At 47.3% G+C, this 19838-nt stretch overlaps 1 protein-coding gene across 7 annotated transcripts in view; it reads right to left on the bottom strand.

Moving 5' to 3' along the window:
* Positions 1 to 14517, bottom strand: part of JAKMIP1 (janus kinase and microtubule interacting protein 1) — a 203322-nt gene extending 188805 nt beyond the window's left edge. For all 7 annotated transcript variants that reach the window (XM_077280118.1, XM_077280114.1, XM_077280115.1 and 4 more), the window contains exon 1: positions 14330 to 14517. The gene's annotated coding sequence lies outside the window, so the exon portion shown is untranslated. The remainder of the gene's footprint in view (positions 1 to 14329) is intronic.
* Positions 14518 to 19838: the final 5321 nt, after the last annotated feature.

The following is a 19838-nucleotide window of genomic DNA, read 5'->3' as shown; positions in this document are numbered from 1 at the left end:
TGGAGAAGACTCGTGGAGCCGACGAGACTCCGAACGGGAGGACGTTGAATTGGTAATGGCTGACCCGTTTGTTTTGGGAGATCGCGAACCTGAGGAATCTTCTGTGGTCTGGGTGTATTGGCACATGATAGTATGCGTCCCTCAGGTCCAGCGTCGCCATCACCCAGTCCTGACCGATCAGCGGGATTGCTGATCTGATCGATTCCATTTTGAATCTCCGGTATTTTATTACCTGATTTAGAGGTTTCAGGTTGATAATGATGCGATGTTTCCCTGAGGGTTTTTTCACCACGAAGAGGTGGGAATAGTGACCTTCTCCTATTTCCCGATGTGGTACCTGGGAGATCACCTTCGCTCGAAGCAAGTCTAGGATATCCGGCATCAAAATTTCCCGAAGTCCTGGGGATTGTAGGGAAGTGATAGACAGACGATGGGGAGGAGGACTCTCGAACTCCAATCTTAGTCCCTCCCGTATGGTACGTAGGACCCACTGGTTTGTGGTAATCACCTGCCACTGGGAGAGGAATCCCGAGAGTCGACCCCCGACCGGAGGGCAGTCATTGTTTTTCAGAGGCCTGAGTCGGTTGGGGGACCAGGATGTTTCTGGCTTTTCCTCCCTTGGGGTAACTCCATCGTCCTGATTTGCCCTTACCCCTGTAATTCTGCTGGGGGGTTTGGTCACGGGGGGGGGGGGGGGGGGGACGAAAAAACCGCTTCTTAGGGTTTTTGTTCCGGAAGAACCTTCTTCTTATCCGAAGCTTTGTCCAGGATTTCGTCCAGGACTGGCCCAAATACATAATGACCCTGGAAAGGTATACCGCAAAGCTTTGACTTTGAGGTAATATCACCTCCCCAGGATTTGAGCCACAAAGCTCTTCTAGCGGAATTAGTGAGAACCGCTGATTTAGCGGCAACCCGTACTGATTCTGCGGAGGCGTCCGCGAGGAATCCGGTTGCCCTTTGGAGCAGAGGAAGAGAATTAAGAATCTCTTCTCTGGGTGTACCCTGCACCAGGTGATTTTCCAATGTACGCAGCCAGAGGAACAAGGATCTGGCTACACATGTTGATGCCACGTTGGACCTCAGTAGGTTAGTTGAAGTCTCCCAGGATTTTCTTAATAAACTCTCAGTTTTGCGATCCATGGGATCTTTTAGCTGGGAGGAATCTTCAAAAGGCAGGGCCGTTTTTTTGGTTACCCTTGAAACCTGGACATCGACCTTGGGCATTTCGAAAAGAGAACAGTCTCCCTCCAAGGGAAAACGGTTCTTGAGTTCTGATGGCACATTTAACCCTTTCTCTGGAAGGCCCCACTCATGGAGGATGAGACTTTCTATATTTTCGTGTATGGGGAATCCCTTTACCGATTTGGGCTTTAACCCCCCGAACATGTCATCCTGTACAGAATGGCCCTCCACCTCCTCCTCCACCCCCATGGTGCCCCTCACCATAGACACTAATTCCTCCAAATCCTTGGAGGAAAAGAGATACTTTTTGTTGTCTGATTTGGGAGCAGAGGTAGAGGCAGAACTCTCATTCTCCCAATGGTCCCGAGTCAGAAGTATGCACTTCTCCTGAGTCAGAGTCAGAGACTACAGGGGCTATTTTCCTTTTTTTAGCAGGAGGAGGCTGTGGTGTTGGGGGCTGGGAAAAGGCCGCCATGGAAGATTGAACCTCCTGCCTGATGAGAGTCCTGATGCTGTCCATAAGAGAGGGCTGTTCAGCACGCAGAACCTCGTCTGTGCATGGCTGGCAGAGCTTCTTTTTACATGTGGAGGGAAGCTTGGACGCACATGCAGCACACTTGCGACTGGGCACCTTCTTAGAGGCAGCAGCCTTGTCTCCCTAAAGGAGAGAGAGAGAAGACGGACTAAGTCGCTTGATTTTAGAAAATGGACAGCAAGGGACATCATCCCACTACTTACGGCAGGGGGGTGAGCGCTGGGCTCTGCAGAAGCAGAGTGAAGGGATTTGTCGCCATCCATATCAGAGATCTGACTATAGAGGGTATAGACAGGAGGTCTTACCTGGAGGCTTCCTTAGCCAGGAATAAATAGGTTACCGAGGTTCCCAGCGAGATTGGTGGTGCTCCTCCCCCTCGTGGTGTCCGTTTGATGGGGGGGGGGGGGGGGTCAGGGACGCCCCGTCCATGCCGCCACTGCATGTCCCGGCTCAGGACGCTGAACGGCGCGAGCGGGAGCTGCGGTGTGAGGAGCCGGCGAGAAACCGGAAGTTCGCGCGCGCGCCGGCACCAGCAGCAGCGTGGAGGGGGGAGGACGCCGGGGAGCTGTTAGAGGGACCCCGGAGCACCGCACCGCCCTGCTTTGCCTCCCGAAAGAGGCGCGGGTAGGGCGGGCAGGGGTCCCAAGTCACGTGAAGGCCACGGAGATGGGAGCAGTCTGGATGGAGGAGGAGAGCGGAGCCCCCGACCTCGACTGCCCGGCTTAGCAAGGTAACAGTGCTCCCGATCGCCGGCCACGGCAGCACTATCAGAGAACCTCTTCATGCCCCATAGGGGACAGGAAAAACACTGGTGGTTGCAGGAAGGGGAGGGGTATTTAACCTCTTTGTTTCCTGTCCCCTATTAGGGCGGGGAGACATCCTCCGATACTGCTGTCGTGGAAGGTGACTGGAGAATGTTCTGTTATTAACATGGTGTATAATTTTGGAATGGGAAGGGGGGTTGCACAGAACAAAAGAAAAAAAAAAATGTTCCCGAATTTTTGGAACAACATCAATTGAAGGAGGTACTAGGGTTAAATGAAAAATCCAGTGAAAGGTCCGCTTTAAAAAGAGCTTGAAAATACTGAACATGCTCGGCCAACGCTGCTAGATTAGCAGGGGTGGCCGGCATCTAGACAACCAGCATTAACAATGATCACTCCATTTTGTTTTTTAGAACACAGGAGTTTTGCCAAGAAGTAAACTGCCAAGTTGCTTTTTTTTTTTTTTTTTTTGTTAACAAGCACTTTGCAATTCTAACTGTTAGTGATGCTGAAACAACCTCTTTCAAACTCTGGAGTTTTTGCCTAACAGGCAATCCCTGCATGTGTTTCGGCTGTCGGACAGCTGTGAGATGCGCAGAAACTGGAACTCAAACAGATTTTTCGAGCACGTCGAAGACATTCGGTTAGCACCCAAGCATGCTCAGATAACACCTTATCCCAGCACAGTTGCTCATAGGTAATCATGAAGTATTTCTATAAAATCTATGTAGCCAAACTTTTCAGAGAACAAGGCTGAAACTACTTTAATCCCTGTCCAGTTAAACAAGATCCCAATCCCCATAAGAAAGCCTGCATAATATGAGATTTTCATCAACCTTTTAAAGGGCCACTGTCACCCCCTCCAGCCGGTATAAACTAAAAGAGCAAACAAGGTGGCTCTTTTAGTTTTAGGTTCAAGTATACCCCAAATAAAGTGTTTTTATACTTAGCCACAATTCCTGTCTCTAGCCAGGTAGGCGGGTCCTCACTCCCGAGCTTGGCCAGCTCCTCTGCCGTCACTCCAATCTTCCTGCGCTTTCGGCGCCGCCCCCTCAGCGCTGTTATTGTTTCAAAACCGGCGCCTGCGCTGTGTACTGGTGTCCTGCGCAGACGCAGTAAGCTCTGGCCGTCTGATGTCCCAGCCAGGCTTGCACACTGCGCCTGCGCGGGCATTGCAGCCAGCCACCTTTGGAATCCCCGCCCCGCACTGTGTTATGCATTATGCACAGTGCGGGGCGGGGATTCCAAAGGTTCCACCTATACAGAATATTCCGTGTAATGGCTGATACCAGAGAACAAAAGACATCCACAGAACACCAGGATGGATCTGCTGCACAGCAAATAGCTGTAGGACCTGCGATGACGTCACAGCCATGTGATTAGGGCAATCACATGGCAGTGACGTCACCGCAGGTCCTACAGCTATTTGCTGTGCAGCAGATCCATCCTGGTGTTCTGTGGATGTCTTTTGTTCTCTGGTATCAGCCATTACACGGAATATTCTGTATAGGTGAAACATAAATATGTACTGATAAGACGACGTTTTCCGGGGATTCCAAAGGTGGCTGGCCGCAATGCCCGCGCAGGCGCAGTGTGCAAGCCTGGCTGGGACATCAGACGGCCAGAGCTTACTGCGTCTGCGCAGGACACCAGTACACAGCGCAGGCGCCGGTTTTGAAACGATAACAGCGCTGAGGGGGCGGCGCCGAAAATGCTGGAAGATGTGAGCGATGGCAGAGCAGCTGGTCAAGCTGGGGAGTGAGGACCCGCCTACCTGGCTAGAGACAGGAATTGTGGCTAAGTATAAAAACGCTTTATTTGGGGAATACTTGAACCTAAAACTAAAAGAGCCACCTTGTTAGAATGCAGCATTACTGCTGCACAAGGTGGCTCTTTTAGTTTATAACGGCTGGAGGGGGTGACAGTGGCCCTTTAAATCCTAGTGCACACCACTTGTGATCTCAGCTGACCAGGAACCTCTTATCACACTGTCGCACGCACGAGACGTAACAGAGAAGTCACAGGAGTATGTGTGCGCCTAAATTAATGCTAATGATGATAACTACATACAGTGGTGTAATTCCCAACACTTAGGGTGAGTGTCCACGGTCAGTAAACGCTGCTTGTTTGACGCTGCGCAGAGCTGCAGCGTCAAACACGCAGCGTCCAGATGTTCCAGCATACTGGAGGGGATTTTTTGAAATCCTGTGTCCACTATGCGTGGAAACCCGCACGCGGCGGCCCTGCGACTCCGGACATGCTGCGTGTCTTTTCAGATCGCAGCATGTCCGTTCACCTTGCGGGGACGCAGCGTCCCCGCAAGGCATAACACAGGGCCCTATGGGAGGTGTGCGATGATCCCCGATGTGTACAGTTAACACATCCGGCATCATCACGTCCCAGAAAGGGGGCAAGGCTTAGCGCCGAGCCATCCTGAACGTGGACACGCACCCTAAGGCTTCGTTCCCACAATGAGCTTTAGACGCTGCAGAATTTCTGCACTTATTAATTAAATTAGGTTACTTGTAATAGTAATAATAAAAAAATTTATTTATATAGCGCCAACATATTCCACAGCGCTTTACAAATTATACTTGTGGTTTTTCATTGCATTTTTTATCATGCTTTTTTATCAAGTTATACATTTTTTTGGTGTGACATGCTGTAATAATTATAAGGGATAACTCAGGAGACTCTTTGCGTGGAACAAGACAACTACAGGACACAGTTTTATAAGTGGTAAAGTCTAAATTATCACACGGTGATTCAAACCAGGTGCAGAGAGATACTCAAGTCCACAACACTTGGTGTAAATATTAAACGCAGCTCAGCAGTCCATACGATAATTCAGAGGAAAATGCAATCAAGCAGAAAGTCTATGAAGCACAATTATTCTTGAGGATACTTGACACGAATAAGTCCTTGTTTTAGTCCAAACACAGATAGATATGCTTATAAGGCAGTTCAAATAATATCTTAGCACAACCATGGAGGCCTGGGTAATAGTCTCAGGTTTTTGCAGAGCAGCAACAGCTTACATGTCCAGCAAATGCAGATGGAAGTAAACACGAGCAGCAGATGAAGGATTACTGGAAACTGGTGTATGCAGCAGGAACTCAGAGCAGAGTAGCAGGATCACCACACAGGTTCACAGGAGCAGGTATATAGCCAGGGAGTCACCAGAGGTCAGGAGCTGGATGCAAGGCAGAATACTGTAGCACAGACTTAAGGCTGGGGTGGAGTTTTATAGCAAAAAGACACAGTGCACATGAGACCAAAGACGCCATCTTGGAAAAGGGCAGTAATGCACAAAAGGTAATAAAAAATGTTCAGAGTCCTGACACATGCTTTAAATAAAGCGGCTTTGATTTTGATACTTCCTGGAATTTGTCTTTGACAAAACTTTGACATACCCTATATTTCGATATTTCGGACTATAAGACACACTGGACCATAAGACTCGCCCTAAAGTTAGAAAAGGAAAATAGGGGAATAATATAATATATATATATATATATATATATATATATATATATATATATATATATATATATATTTTATTTTATTTTTTTTAATGTGAAAATTGGGGTCCGTCTTATAATCCAAATTTAGCTTACCAGAAGGAGTGTGGCGGTGTTGGTGGAGCGGGGTCGCCGCTGCATGACGACGGCAAGATTAGGGGTGTCCAAGCAGTGCAAGACATGAGCCTTTGATCTCCCTACAGTGGGCTTCAGGAAAATGTCGGCAATGGGAGACCGGAGCGGAGTCCTCATTGCGCACACTGATCTTCCCAGGGTGGGCTTCAGGAAAATGGCGCCGAAGGCGGCACATGCACAGATTGAGATCTTGGCTTGTCGTGTCGAGATCTGAATCTACATATGCGCCGATACTGCACCATTTTTCTGAAGTCCACTGCAAGGAGATCAATGGCTCCTGCCTCGCAATGCCAGGACAACCCCTCCTGCCAGTACCCCGCCTCCTGTGACCCCCAGTAAGCTACATTCAGACTATAAGATGCACCCCCATTTTCCTCTCAAATTTGAGGGGAAAAAGTGCATCTTCAAGTCTGAAAAATACGATGCAGATTATGGCCATGTTCACACTTTGCGGTTTTTACCGCGGAACCGCCGCGATTTTGATGCTGCGGGTCCGCAGCAGTTTCCATAGCGTTTCCATTTACATGTAAGCCCTATGGAAACCGCAAACCGCTGTGCACATGCTGCGGGAAAAAACGAGCAGAAACGCAGCGGTTTAAAACCCGCAGCATGTCACTTCTTTGTGCAGAATCGCTGCGATTCTGCACACATAGGAATGCATTGAACCGCTTACTTCCCGCATGGGGCTGTGCCCACGTTGCGGGAAGTAAGCGGATAATGTGCGGGTGGTACCCGGGGTGGAGGAGAGGAGACTCTCCTCCAGGCCCTGGGAACCATATTTGGGGTTAAAAAAAGAATAAAAATAAAAAATCATGTTATACTCACCTCTCAGCGCTGCACGCGGCCGGCCGGTCAGAGTTGCTGTGCGAACAGGACCTGCGGTGACGTCGCGGTCACATGACCGTGATGTCACGAAGGGTCCTTCTCGCACATCATCTTTGGAACCGGACCGCCGGGTGCAGCGCCGAGGAGATTCGGACATCCGGACATCAGAGGGTGAGTTTTTTATTATTTTTAACATTGCTATTGATGCTGCATATTGCTGCATATGCAGCATCAATAGTATAGGCGGAAACCCGCAGTGGAAACCGCGGAACAAACCGCGATAAATCTGCAGGGATAACCGCAGCGGTTTTGCCCTGCAGATTTATCAAATCCGCTGCGGGAGAACCCGCAGAGGTCACCCGCAAAGTGTGAACATGGCCTACAAGTGTTTTTTATGTGTTTCTGCCAGGGAAACGCATGTGCGTTTTTTACCTGCGGATTTTCAACATCTTATGCAAGTCTATGGGAAAATCAGCACAGAAAACTAAGCATACCTTTCAATAAATTATTATACCGCGAATTTGAATCATGCACCGCAGGTAAGTTTACACCGAGTAAAAGAGAATAAAATAAACGCACAGTGGGCAGGAGATTTCTACAAATCCCTTCCACTTTGCTGGAACTGTAAGATGCTGCATTTTTGAAGCAGCAAAAATACACCGTGTCAAAAAATGCACCAAAAGCTCAACGTTGAAACTTGGCCTAAAGGGGACCATCACTAGAACTACGGGAAGCATGAATCAGAGCCTTGCTGTGCGATTGCCGCCAGGTACATCTCCAAAACCCAGAAAAGATTGCCAGGGCTACAGATAAAGCCCTGACTAGTCCAGCATAACCCCTCGATGGCTTCTCCTTGCCCCAATCCAGTTAACTGACAGATCTCTCCTCATGTACACACATGGGAGAAAACAGCAGGAGTCGTGCTGGACTAGTCAAGTCTCTCCCTAAAATTCCCGGACAGTTCTTCAACCAGTCGTGCAGGCCCGTGGTTTGGGCAGCATGAATTTAGTGAAAGGATCTCCTTCAAAGTTATCACTTGTGCAGGAGATAGGTAGCTTATGGATGGAGGAGAACCAATCGCTGGGACCACCATAATCTTAAAAAAGGGGCTCTGAAACGCCCTGTTGGAGGGAAGCAACGGTGAAGCATGCAAGCCACCCCTTTATTAGGCTGTCAAGCCAACGGTGCTTGGCTTTTACAGCCTATCCTATAGACAAATGCAGGTGATTCAAATCAGTGGGACATTTTTAGGGGCACATTCTTTAGATTATATAGAAAAATAAGGCTAAAAAAGCCACAGCCAGCTCACTGACAGACCGAAGTAGCACGGAGATATCGTCCTGACCAAGACGTGCAGCAATGGAAGATGAAGAAAAGGTGTATACTCCAGCTTCCAAAATCTTGGAATGCTTTATTGGTGCATATAAATATAGCGTGGTTAAAATCCTTGCTCAAAGGTGGATGCAGTCATGAGGATAGACAATGCGTTTCGATATATGCGATCTTAATCATGTCTCATGTGAGGTCAGACGGCCAGAGCTCACTGCGCCTGCCCCAGCCAGTACTAAACAGCGCAGGCGCCGGATTTGAGTGGAAAATAGCGTGGAGGGGGCGGCGCCGAAGATTTGAGTGACTGAAGTGTGGCGGTTGCAGCAGAGGGGTTAAGACCTGCCTCCAGGGCTAAAGAGAGGTATTTTGGTGAAATTATAAAACACTTTATTTTGGCTATATAACTCCACCACAAACTAAAAGAGCCACCTTGTTAGAATGCAGCATTACTGCTGCACAAGGTGGCTCTTTTAGTTTATAACGGCTGGAGGGGGTGACAGAGTCCCTTTAATTATGGGAATATGGGTCATCCTCGCAGAAACCTTGTACACCTAGACATTCACAGACTCTCAGACTATCTTCTAACTCTGTCCTCCATATATTCACTCCACGTCACGGACAGCGCCATCGCTTTCTATAACGCTACCCTCACATCAGCCATAGACTCAGTCGCCCCTCATGCAGGGCAAAGTGCGAAAAATCAATAGGCAACCCTAGCATAATGTCACCAAAAAACTTCGACAAGCATCCAGGGTCGAAGCGGCGTTGGAAGAAAAGACGACTTCAATGCCTTCAAATTAGCCCTCACCTCTGCTAAACAGACCTATGTCGCTAACCTTGCATCTTCATTATCCTACAACCCAAAACAACTGTTCAGCACATTCAACTCTCTCCTCTGCCTGCCACTGCCACCTCCAAATCCCCTCATCTCTGCCGAGGACTTTGCCACCTACTTCAAAAATAAGATTGTCTAAACAAGGCAAACCTTTACTGTTCCACCACCCCAACCACTCCATATACCAGACCTCTGCCCTTCCCTAATAACCTCCCTCTCCAACATCACTGAAGGAGAACTTACTCGCCTCCTTTCCAAATCACACCTCACCACCTGTGCACTTGACCCCATCCCTTCCCACCTACTCCCCAACCTCACAAACACGCTCATTCCAGCCCTAACCCATCTCTTCAACCTATCGCTACAGCCTACAATAACCATTCTGTCGCCTCACCACCATCCCCCGAGGTGCCGCCTCACCACCACCAAAACTGCTGAACCCCCGACCTACTGTCTCCTTCCCCATTATCCCGTAGAATGTAAGTCCGCAAGGACAGGGACCTTTCCCCTCTGTACCAGTTTGTCATCGTAAATTTGTTTACTGTAAATGATATCTATAACTTTGTATGTAACCCCTTCTCATGTACAGCACCATGGAATTAATGGTGCTGTATAAATAATAATAATGATAATGCCCTATCAAAGGGAATCTGTCACCCCCTGGGACATATATGACCTATAATATGGGCACAGGTGATAGAAATGTTATACTAGTCCTACCTGTATGCTTCGTATTAGCATCTTGTTGTTGAGAAATCTTATATTCTTTCCTTATGTTAATGATTTTTTTTCCTGGCTCCAGGGCGTGCGGTGCCTGGAAGAAATCCCGGCCTCCTCACTTGATTATATTAATACCCCATCCCATGCACATCAGTTGTGGAGCCATAATCCCGCGCCTGCCCTCCCTCCACAATCCGTACCTTTTCCTCACTTCTATGGGCACCGCATTCAGGGATCGTCTGCGCAGGCGCCGGTGAGTCACTATGACCTCCAGCGTGCATGACGATGGTGCTGGAGGTCACATCAACTCACCGGCGCATGCGCAGACGATCCCTGAATGCAGTATTTGGTGGGTTTTTTACCCCAGTATTTGTAAGCCAAACCAGGAGTGGGTGAAAAATGCAGAAGTGGTGATATGTTTCTATCATTCTTTTCCTCTGACTGTTCCACTCCTTGTTTTGGCTTACAAATACTGCAGTAAAAAACTCACCAAATACTCAATGTGTGCATGTGGCCTATATCTGTGTGTGCTGTGTATGGGAGAAATAATAGCAGCTAATCTCCACCTACTAGCTTGGAATCAACTGAAAATTAGAGATAGAGACTGCGGAGAGCAAAACTGGTGAAAAAAATGGATGCAAGTCATATAATGGCCAGAGATAGTGTTATTCCTCATGTGAAATGACAACCACACACCTCATACAGCCATGTTCATCTAATATATAAAGGTGTGTGTGTGTGTGTGTGTGTGTGTGTGTGTGTGTGTGTGTGTGTGTGTGTGTGTGTGTGTGTGTGTATATACACACACATACCACCCTCAGCACACATTTCGCCACATAAAAGTCGAAACACAAAAGTCACCACTCAAAACTCGCCACGCGCAAGATTCGCCACATGCAAAACTAGGCTCACGCAAAACTTGCCACACGTGCAAAACTCACCACATGGAAAACTCGCCACACGCAAAACTTGCACACGCGGATAAATTGCCACATGCAAAAAAGTTGCAACACATGCAAAAGTTGCCTCACACAAAACTTGCACCTATTCAAAACGCACCACATATAAAACTCGCCACGCGCAAAATTCGCCATGCGCAAAACTTGCTGCACACAACTTGCTACACTAACCTGTCACATGCAACTCGACACACAAAAAGTTGCTACACGCATGTCGCCACACGCAACTCAACACACAACTTGACACATGAAACTCGCCCTAAAACACACACAAGTCTGGTATTATCCTTCAAAAATAAAAATCTGATTAACAAGCAGACAAACTACAAGAGCAACAAATGTACCATATAGGAATCCGGCAGCTGTCAGTCAATGACCAGTCTATTATGTGTATGTGTGAGCTAATATATACTGCCAGGGGGTGGGCTTACTGTTAGCTGGGGATTTATCAGGCTGCCAATTTAGCTTGCAAATACTGAGGTAAAAATACTGACCAAACAACGTGTGAACGAGGTCTAATACAGGAGGAGGCACAGATGATTGGCCTCGGGGAGACCAAAACATCCAACACCACGGAGACACCATCACGTGTTTCTCAACGCAGTGATCCAGAACACTGCCCCCATCCCTTATGGGAAATATGCAAATGCATGTAGGATAGCTGCGGAGACACCATCACGTGTTTCTCAACGCAAGCAGTGAATATCCAGACCTTTCCCCAGGAAGGAACAACCACGGGAAGGGCAGCATCCAATAAAGGAAAACATCCAATACAGGAAAACCACCTATGCCAAGCATGGTATCCATCCACAGACAGCTGTTTCGGGGTGTAGCTATCCTACATGCATTTGCATATTTCCCATAAGGGATGGGGGCAGTGTTCTGGATCACTGCGTTGAGAAACACGTGATGGTGTCTCCGTGGTGTTGGATGTTTTGGTCTCCCCGAGGCCAATCATCTGTGCCTTTACAGCCTTTTACTAGGCACTGCTCCTAATAGCCAGATTCCTACTCCACACTGATGAGGGGCAAACACCCCGAAACAGCTGTCTGTGGATGGATACCATGCTTGGCATAGGTGGTTTTCCTGTATTGGATGTTTTCCTTTATTGGATGCTGCCCTTCCCGTGGTTGTTCCTTCCCGGGGAAAGGTCTGGCTATTCACTGCTTGCGTTGAGAAACACGTGATGGTGTCTCCGCAGCTATCCTACATGCATAATACAGGAGGAGATGACACACAGATATATACTATATACAGGAGGAGATGACACCCAGGTACATACTATACACAAGAGGAGATGACATACAGGTACATACTATTTACAGGGGAGATGACACAGGTATATACTATATACAGGAGGAGATGACACAGGTATATACTAAATATAGGAGGAGGTGACACATGTATATACTATATGGGCGGCACGGTGGCGCAGTGGTTAGCACAGCAGCCTTGCAGCGCTGGAGTCCTGGGTTCAAACCCCACTAAGGACAACATCTGCAAAGAGTTTGTATGTTCTCTCTGTGTTTGCGTGGTATTCCTCCGGGGTCTCCGGTTTCCTCCCACATTCCAAAGACATACTGATAGGGAATTTAGATTGTGAGCCCAATCGCGGACAGTCATGATAATGTGTGCAAACTGTAAAGCGCTGCGGAATATGTTAGCGCTATATAAAAATAAAGATTATATACAGGAGGAGATGACATACAGGTATATACTATATAAAAGAGGAGCTGACACATAGGTATATAGAGGAGGAGATGACATACAGCAGGTATATACTATTTACAGGGGAGATGACATACAGGTATATACTATATACAGGAGATGACAGGTGTATACTATATATAAGGGAGATGACAAACATGTATATACCGAGGGGAAAATGAGTGGTGTGAGGGAAAATAGTGGAGTGATCGGAAAATGACAGATGTGACGTCGAAATGAGAGGAGTCAGGGGGGAAATGAGAGGAGTGAGATGCTATAACTAACCACAGATATTTACTATGCCCAGGCAACGCCGGGCTCTTCAGCTAGTCTATCCTAATAATTACCTAATACACACCGACATTTAGGCTATGTAAACACAATGGAAACGCTGCGGATCCACGGTAAAACCCGCAAAGTGTGAACATGGCCTTAGACGAAGGATTTATCCACACATTTAGTATTTGCAGTAGATTTTAGGCAGGAAAAAACGCTCTGTAAAATCTTCATGGATTTGATCCTTTTTTTCCCATTCATTTGAATGGGTGAAAAAAAGCTGTAAAAACACTGAAAGAACTGAAAAAACGCTTTGAAGATTCAAATGTTAAAGTAAAAAAAAATAAGTGGCACATGCATAAGATTTCTGAAATCCCATTCACTGTGTCGGTAAAACGCTTTATTTTTTTTTTGTAAATTGCACCGGGATAAAACCTCGCTCAGTGTGTGAACAAGACCTAAGGCCTGGACTGACCTATTACAGATCTACGTTTTGGGGAGCTCTATCAGGCATCCTATATTCGTCCTTACCGTAGGATTGAAAGCAGGTGGACACAAGTTTGTTTTTTTGGGGGGGGAGGATTCATACAAATCAGCAAATAATAAAAAAAAAAAGTGGCATGCTCCAATGAGTGCTGTTTTACGGAGCCATTCTTTAGGCTAGGGTCTCTCACGGATGCACCACATGCTGTTCCTAGGGGTCTATAACGTGTGCCGCCACACTGCATATCGGCAGCACACAAAAGCACGTAATGAAGCGTTTCCTACAATTAAAACACTAATAATGTAATAATATTCAGATATATCTCCTACTGAGAAAGCTGAACGACACCCAATATGGCCGCCATTACTGCTCACACCGGACTTTTTTCTCCATCATCCAAACTCCTGAATAAGCAAAGCGAAACGTCCCTAATCTCGTATCACAAGGTATTGAGAGTAGGAACGCTCAGCGACAACCCCTGCAGGACCTGTAATGGGGGCCGCACTGGGGGTCAGCACGCTGGCTGGCGGAAGGCTCGGCAGAAGCAGACTTTTTATTATATGTGGAAATATTGAATAATATGGAGGCATTCTAGCTCCACTGCTGGGCTCCTCACTACGTCATCAGTCCTGTTCCCACCACACCCTCAGATCACAGCAATACACAAGTCTGCAGCTCTCCTTATCTATATCAGGCAGACATGCCAGCACCTGATCAGGATGGAAACAAAATAGATAAATGTGACTGTAAAATGCTGCACAGACACTATACACCCAATGCAGCTGGTAGGGTTTGCAGCCAGTGAAGGGTTAAGGGTGGGTCCCTTCTGCTGCCAGCTGCTGGGAGTCAGGGCATGGGGATGGCACCATCATTCAGGAATCACATGTAGATCTACAGAAATGCAACAGACCTCAGCAATATGGATGACACCCCAGTGCTGGGGGATCAGGGGAGGATTGCAGTGCAGGAGCAGCATGCACAGCCCTGCTGAGGAGGACACCCCCTGCACACACACAAGGCACAGACATGGTGGCACAGACATGGTGGCACTTACAGGGAAGGCTGCAGCTCTGCTGGCGGTCACAGGAGCCGGGACACAGAGGAGCTGCTCCCTCCATTCACCATCCCGTCAGGAGGAGCTGTCTCTGGAGCTGGTGCTGCAGTGCTGTCTGTGCTCAGAGCCGGGGAAGCAGCAGAGCAGGCACCACGTGCTTCTCTACAGACGCCACTGACAGCGCTAACACCGCCATCTAGTGGTACAATTCTAATATTACATCCTCAGGTAGTTTTTCAGCATTTTTTTTTTTTTTTTGCTCATGGCAGCAATTATATGGGAGCCAGTCAGCAGGATTGTGCTCAGTAAACTATAGACAGTGTCATGTCGGCGCCGTTATACTGATTAAAATGATATCTCGGTTGATGAAATCCATCTTGTGGTTGTTGTGTAATCTTTATTTTCAAATAATGTCCAAAAAAGATAAATGGTTACACTCACCGTTACTAAATAAAAACTTCCTTTATTGGTACACTTAATTAAAACATGCCCGCAGGAAGGTACTCACGAGAAACACTCTGGACGATGGCCGTTTCGCGTTGCTTGCGCTTCAATGGGAAGTGGCAGGAAGCTTATACAGGTAACAGCCAAACGCCCCATCCCACCTGTCCGACTGTTATCAGGAACACACCTCCATTTGGCCGCGGACGTTAAACAAATAATACAAAAACTACATCACATGATGTAAAAAGTGCATATGTGTAATAGATACACAATCATAAAAACACTGTCATGTCACACGTATCACTGAATCCTGCGGCCCCCTGTGCTCGGTGTGCAAGGTCCACCTGGCCTCCCTTCTCATGAGTCGCTTGTGTAGATCTCCTCCCTGGACTGGTAAACTAACTCGCTCAATTACTGCACATCGCAATGCGTCTGCGTTACCTCCGTGATGTGCCCTCATATGATCAATCAGGCGTGATGCCCCATTACCAGTTACTATGGATCTATATATATGAAACCACACAAAGGCCGGATGGTTTTCCCTACATAGAAAAAGCTACAGGGGCAAAATATAACTCGTACATGATTAATTCGGCACGCAATAAAATCATTGACCTTGGGGTGATATGTCTAACTTCAGGTTAGTAGTTCTCCTACATGACACTAAGGGACCTCTGGACACTATGTCTGCCAGAGCTTTGTCTTTCTCAAGGATATGCCAATTTCAGTGCAGAGCTGCTCTGATGTGTCTGTCCATAGGCCCATGTTTAACCCCTTTCTGACATCAGACATAATAATCCGTCCATGTGACCTGGGCCAATTTGACCATGGACGTAATATTACGTCTCACAGGGGGTTGGGGGAGCGATCGTCACCGGGTGTCAGCTGGTCCTGACAGCTGGCACCCGGCACTAGGTGTCAGGAGCGGTCACAGACAGCTCCTGGCACTTTAACCCCCGAAATACTGCAATACAACACGATCGCAGCATTCCAGAAGCCGGCACAGGGCTGACAGCCCCTCTGCCTTTGGATCGGAGACCCCGGTGGCATGACGCGGGGTACTGCTCATTGCCATCGTGAGCTGATGTCGTCATGATGACATCCAGGTCACCAGACTGAGGATACTTGCTGATCATGCGCAGTGCATGATCAGCAAGTCTCCCTGTCAGTGCAGCGCTGACAGCTTCCATAGCATGCAGGCGCTGCTTCATCTCAGGGGTGGACATACCGCTGGTTCAACCGCTGCAACTGCAAGAGTGTGCGGCCCCCCCGATGGACATACAAAGCAATGAGGTGAATGACAGCCGGCGGCAGTATTACTGCTAACAGGAGAAGCGGGGGCCCCGCTCTGCTGCACGCATGTGATATGACGGTCAAACGGGCCCCCTTCCTGGCCTCACCTGTTAGCTTACATTATGCTGCTGTCCGGCTGTCACTTGTGCGGCACGGTGACGGGCAGCAGACGCAGGAAAAGAGGGAGGGAGAGGGAGGGACTATAAGGCCGGGGACACACTTAACGTATAAAAAAACGGTCCGTTTTTCACGGCCGAGAATCGCACAAATGTTTCAAAAACAGTGATCCGTGTGCAGTGCGAGGATGCGATTTCCTCGCATCAAATGATCCGTGTGACATCCGTGTGACATCCGTATGGCATCCGTATGCCGAGATTTTCTCGCAAGCTTGCAAAATGGACATATAACGGTTTTGCCACCTGTAAAAATTTAAATCATCACCCAGAACATTATTTAAGGCCCAGAAAACAGGTGGCAGCCACCAATCAAGGCAGCAGAGTCCCTGCTTGTGTTGGTGCACTTCTGCTTGATGAGCAACATGTCGGATCTACTGACTTTTAACACCACAGAGCGTGTGCTTTACAACTGGGTACTTTCCCAACGTTTTGGAGAGCCATACCCAGTAATTGTTGATCCGAGGAGGCGGAGACGGATGTGGGTACATCCACTTATGAAGCAACGGATCAAGAAAGGACATTTCAAACGTCTGTATGCTGCTCTGAGGACCAATCCAGACAAGTTCTTCAACTATTGTCGGATGCGGATACAAACGTTTGATATTTTGTTGGAGATTTTGCGACCAGGGATTACCAAGAAGGACACCAGGATGCGACAATCCATTTCGGCAGAGGAGCGCCTTATCCTTACTTTACGGTATGTATCAATCCTCTGTTTCTAAAAAAAGATTTGGGTGTAATGCTATTACCCATTGTGAAAAGTAGCTATTTAAATGGTTCCTAAACTTCAACATACCTGTATTTTCCGGCGTATAAGACGACCCCCGATTTTTGGTTAGATTTTCAGGGGTTCAAAATTAGTCTGATACGCCTGAAAAGACCGTAATTTATGATAAAGTTGGACTATTTAAGCAAATCTAACATCAAAGCCATCGCATGTCCTTAATGTTTGAGGAATCATGCCATATTATTTAGCTAATTTTAGTTTTGGCCCAGAGAACACTGTAATGTTTTAAATTTGTATTGTAAACAAATTATCTGGTTTCCTTTAGCTTCCTTGCCACTGGACTATCATATGCGGCCCTGCATTTAGAGTTTTTACTCGGGAAATCTACAATTTCTGGAATTGTGTGGGATACATGCACGGAAATATGGAGAAGACTCCATCAAGAGGTGATGCCTGAGCCGAAAAGGTCCGATTGGTTACAGATTGCCCAAGGATTTCAGGACACCTGCCAGTTTCCGCACTGTATTGGGGCTCTGGACGGAAAGCACATCCGTGTGCGTAAGCCGCCGGGCTCAGGGACCCAATTCTATAATTATAAACAGTTTTACTCTGTAGTGCTGTTGGCCCTGGTCGACAGCAACTACAGGTTTATAATTGTAGATATTGGGGCCTATGGGAGAACTGGAGACTCTAGAGTCTTCAGTTCTTCCTTAATGGGTCGGCGGCTGCGCACCAATGATTTGGATCTCCCACCCCCAAGTAACCTACCAGGGGCGAATTTAGATGCGGTGCCTTACATGATGGTAGCAGATGAGGCGTTTCAATTATCCAGGAACGTCATGAGGCCATATCCACAGAGAGGCCTGGACTACCGGCGTAGAATTTTTAATTTGCGCCTTTCACGTGCCCGCCGTCTGGTAGAGTGTTCATTTGGCATTCTCACTGCTAAATGGCGGGTACTTCAGTCCGCAATACAACTGAGTGAAGGCAATGTCAATGGTGTCATGAAAGCATGTGTTGTTCTTCACAACTTTACTAGATACCATGATTGCCCATCATCTGCTGCTGATGAAATTGATTATGCTAATACTGTATTGCCTACTCCACGTGTTCTTCCTTCTCGTCGTCAGCCCTCAGGCCTAAAAGTTCGTGATGTGTTAACAAATTATTTTGTGTCACCAGAGGGAGCGACTGATTGGCAAGACAATGCTGTTGTGCTTTAAATTTTCTTTATATTGTTAGTTAATAAATAGCTTAATGTTCATGTGTGAATTGTATATTATGTTTCTACTTTTCCTTTCCCAAAAAGTTTTGAAGTTGCCACATCATCTTTGTAGTCCTAAGAAGACACAACACTTATATTTTGACCAACATTTTTACTGATCAAAGCATATATATCTTTGCCCAAAACATATTAACATCATATGTAATTTTCGGCCTAATAACCAGAGTCAACCAGAACAAAGAACAGGCCAATGGCGCCAAAAACAAAAAGAAAAAACATAAATGACCTCCCGAAACTTTTGGAACAGAACTTACAGGTTCTGGTAGGTTGGGGGTGGCGATGGTGATGGCGGGTGTCCAGCATGTGCTGAACTTGGCCTAGGTGGTGGACCAACCAGACTGTCAACCTGTGGTATGGCAGATATATATGAAGGGTGTTGTTGCAAGTTTCGATCCTGAGTGTGCGGTACAACTGGATGTTGAGGGTAGAACGGCATAAAGTCCTGTGTACTGTATTGACCCATTTGGTCATACCCCCCAATATAGCCATGTCGAGCAGACACATGTTGGGACCAGCCTCCAAACATGGGTCTGTTCAAGTGGTCAGATTGGGCAGTGGATGGATATTCATTAATTGGCCTGTTTGGTTGTTGTTGGGTGTTTTGGGCAGGCTGTTGTTGTGGAGCTATACGTGGCAAGGGGGGTGCTGCAACTGTTGGGTTGGGTTCCTCTGGAACATTTGTAGGTGACATTTGCCACTGTTCTAGGTAGTTGAACAAACGAATGGGGTTGTTTGGGGATGTGGCCGCATCAATAACAATTTGGATACAACCTCTGGTCCGCAGCCTGAGCGAGCGTGGAATGGGCCGTAAATAGCGGGCAAGACTGCGGAAGTACGCTTCCTCCCCATCGTCATGTGCAGCCCTTGACAAATAGTCCAACACCCCTGTATCCACTTGCCTCCTGGTGCCAGTGTTAGAAGCCACCCTTCTGCGCCGCCCACGGTTTGGTCTGGTAGTAGGCTGTGGTGATGTATCCAGAGCCAAGGTTGGACTGCTGCTCTGGCCTCCTTCCTCAACCTCTGGATTGGCCTCCTGTGTGGCAGAAGACGCTGCTGCTGGTTGTGGTTGGTTGCTGCTTGGTGCTTGCCCTGATGGTCCAGCCATTTCGGAATCTTCACCAATGGGGTCAATCACCACCTCCGAGTCAGATGCAGTCTCTCTTTCTGTCAGATTGGACTCTGTTCTGTATTTCACAAATGATTAGAGAGGAAAAAATTATAAACATATTCACATTAGAAGATGTGTCTAAGTTTTTGGGACATGCATCCACTTACGGTCTGAGCTCCATCACCGGGGCAAGAAAATTCAGCCTATCAAAATACAGATATTTTCTTTTTTTCGGTGCTGCATCACCACTCCGCCCAGAAACTTGACGTTCCCGCCGGTATTGATCCCGGCAACTCCGCCAGCGTCTAGTGACATCATTCACTGCAAAGAAGCAAAAGTTGTTTGTGGAATACCAAATAATAATAAATAATCTTTAGTTTTACATAACGATAACATATTCGGCAGTTTGTAAAAAACATTATCATTGCTGTCACCAATGTGGCTCCCAATATAAATTCCCGATGAGTACGTCTTTG

This window comes from Ranitomeya variabilis, chromosome 1 (assembly GCF_051348905.1).
Source record: "Ranitomeya variabilis isolate aRanVar5 chromosome 1, aRanVar5.hap1, whole genome shotgun sequence".
Taxonomy (NCBI): domain Eukaryota; kingdom Metazoa; phylum Chordata; class Amphibia; order Anura; family Dendrobatidae; genus Ranitomeya; species Ranitomeya variabilis.
This window is presented reverse-complemented; position numbering and strand designations above follow the sequence as displayed.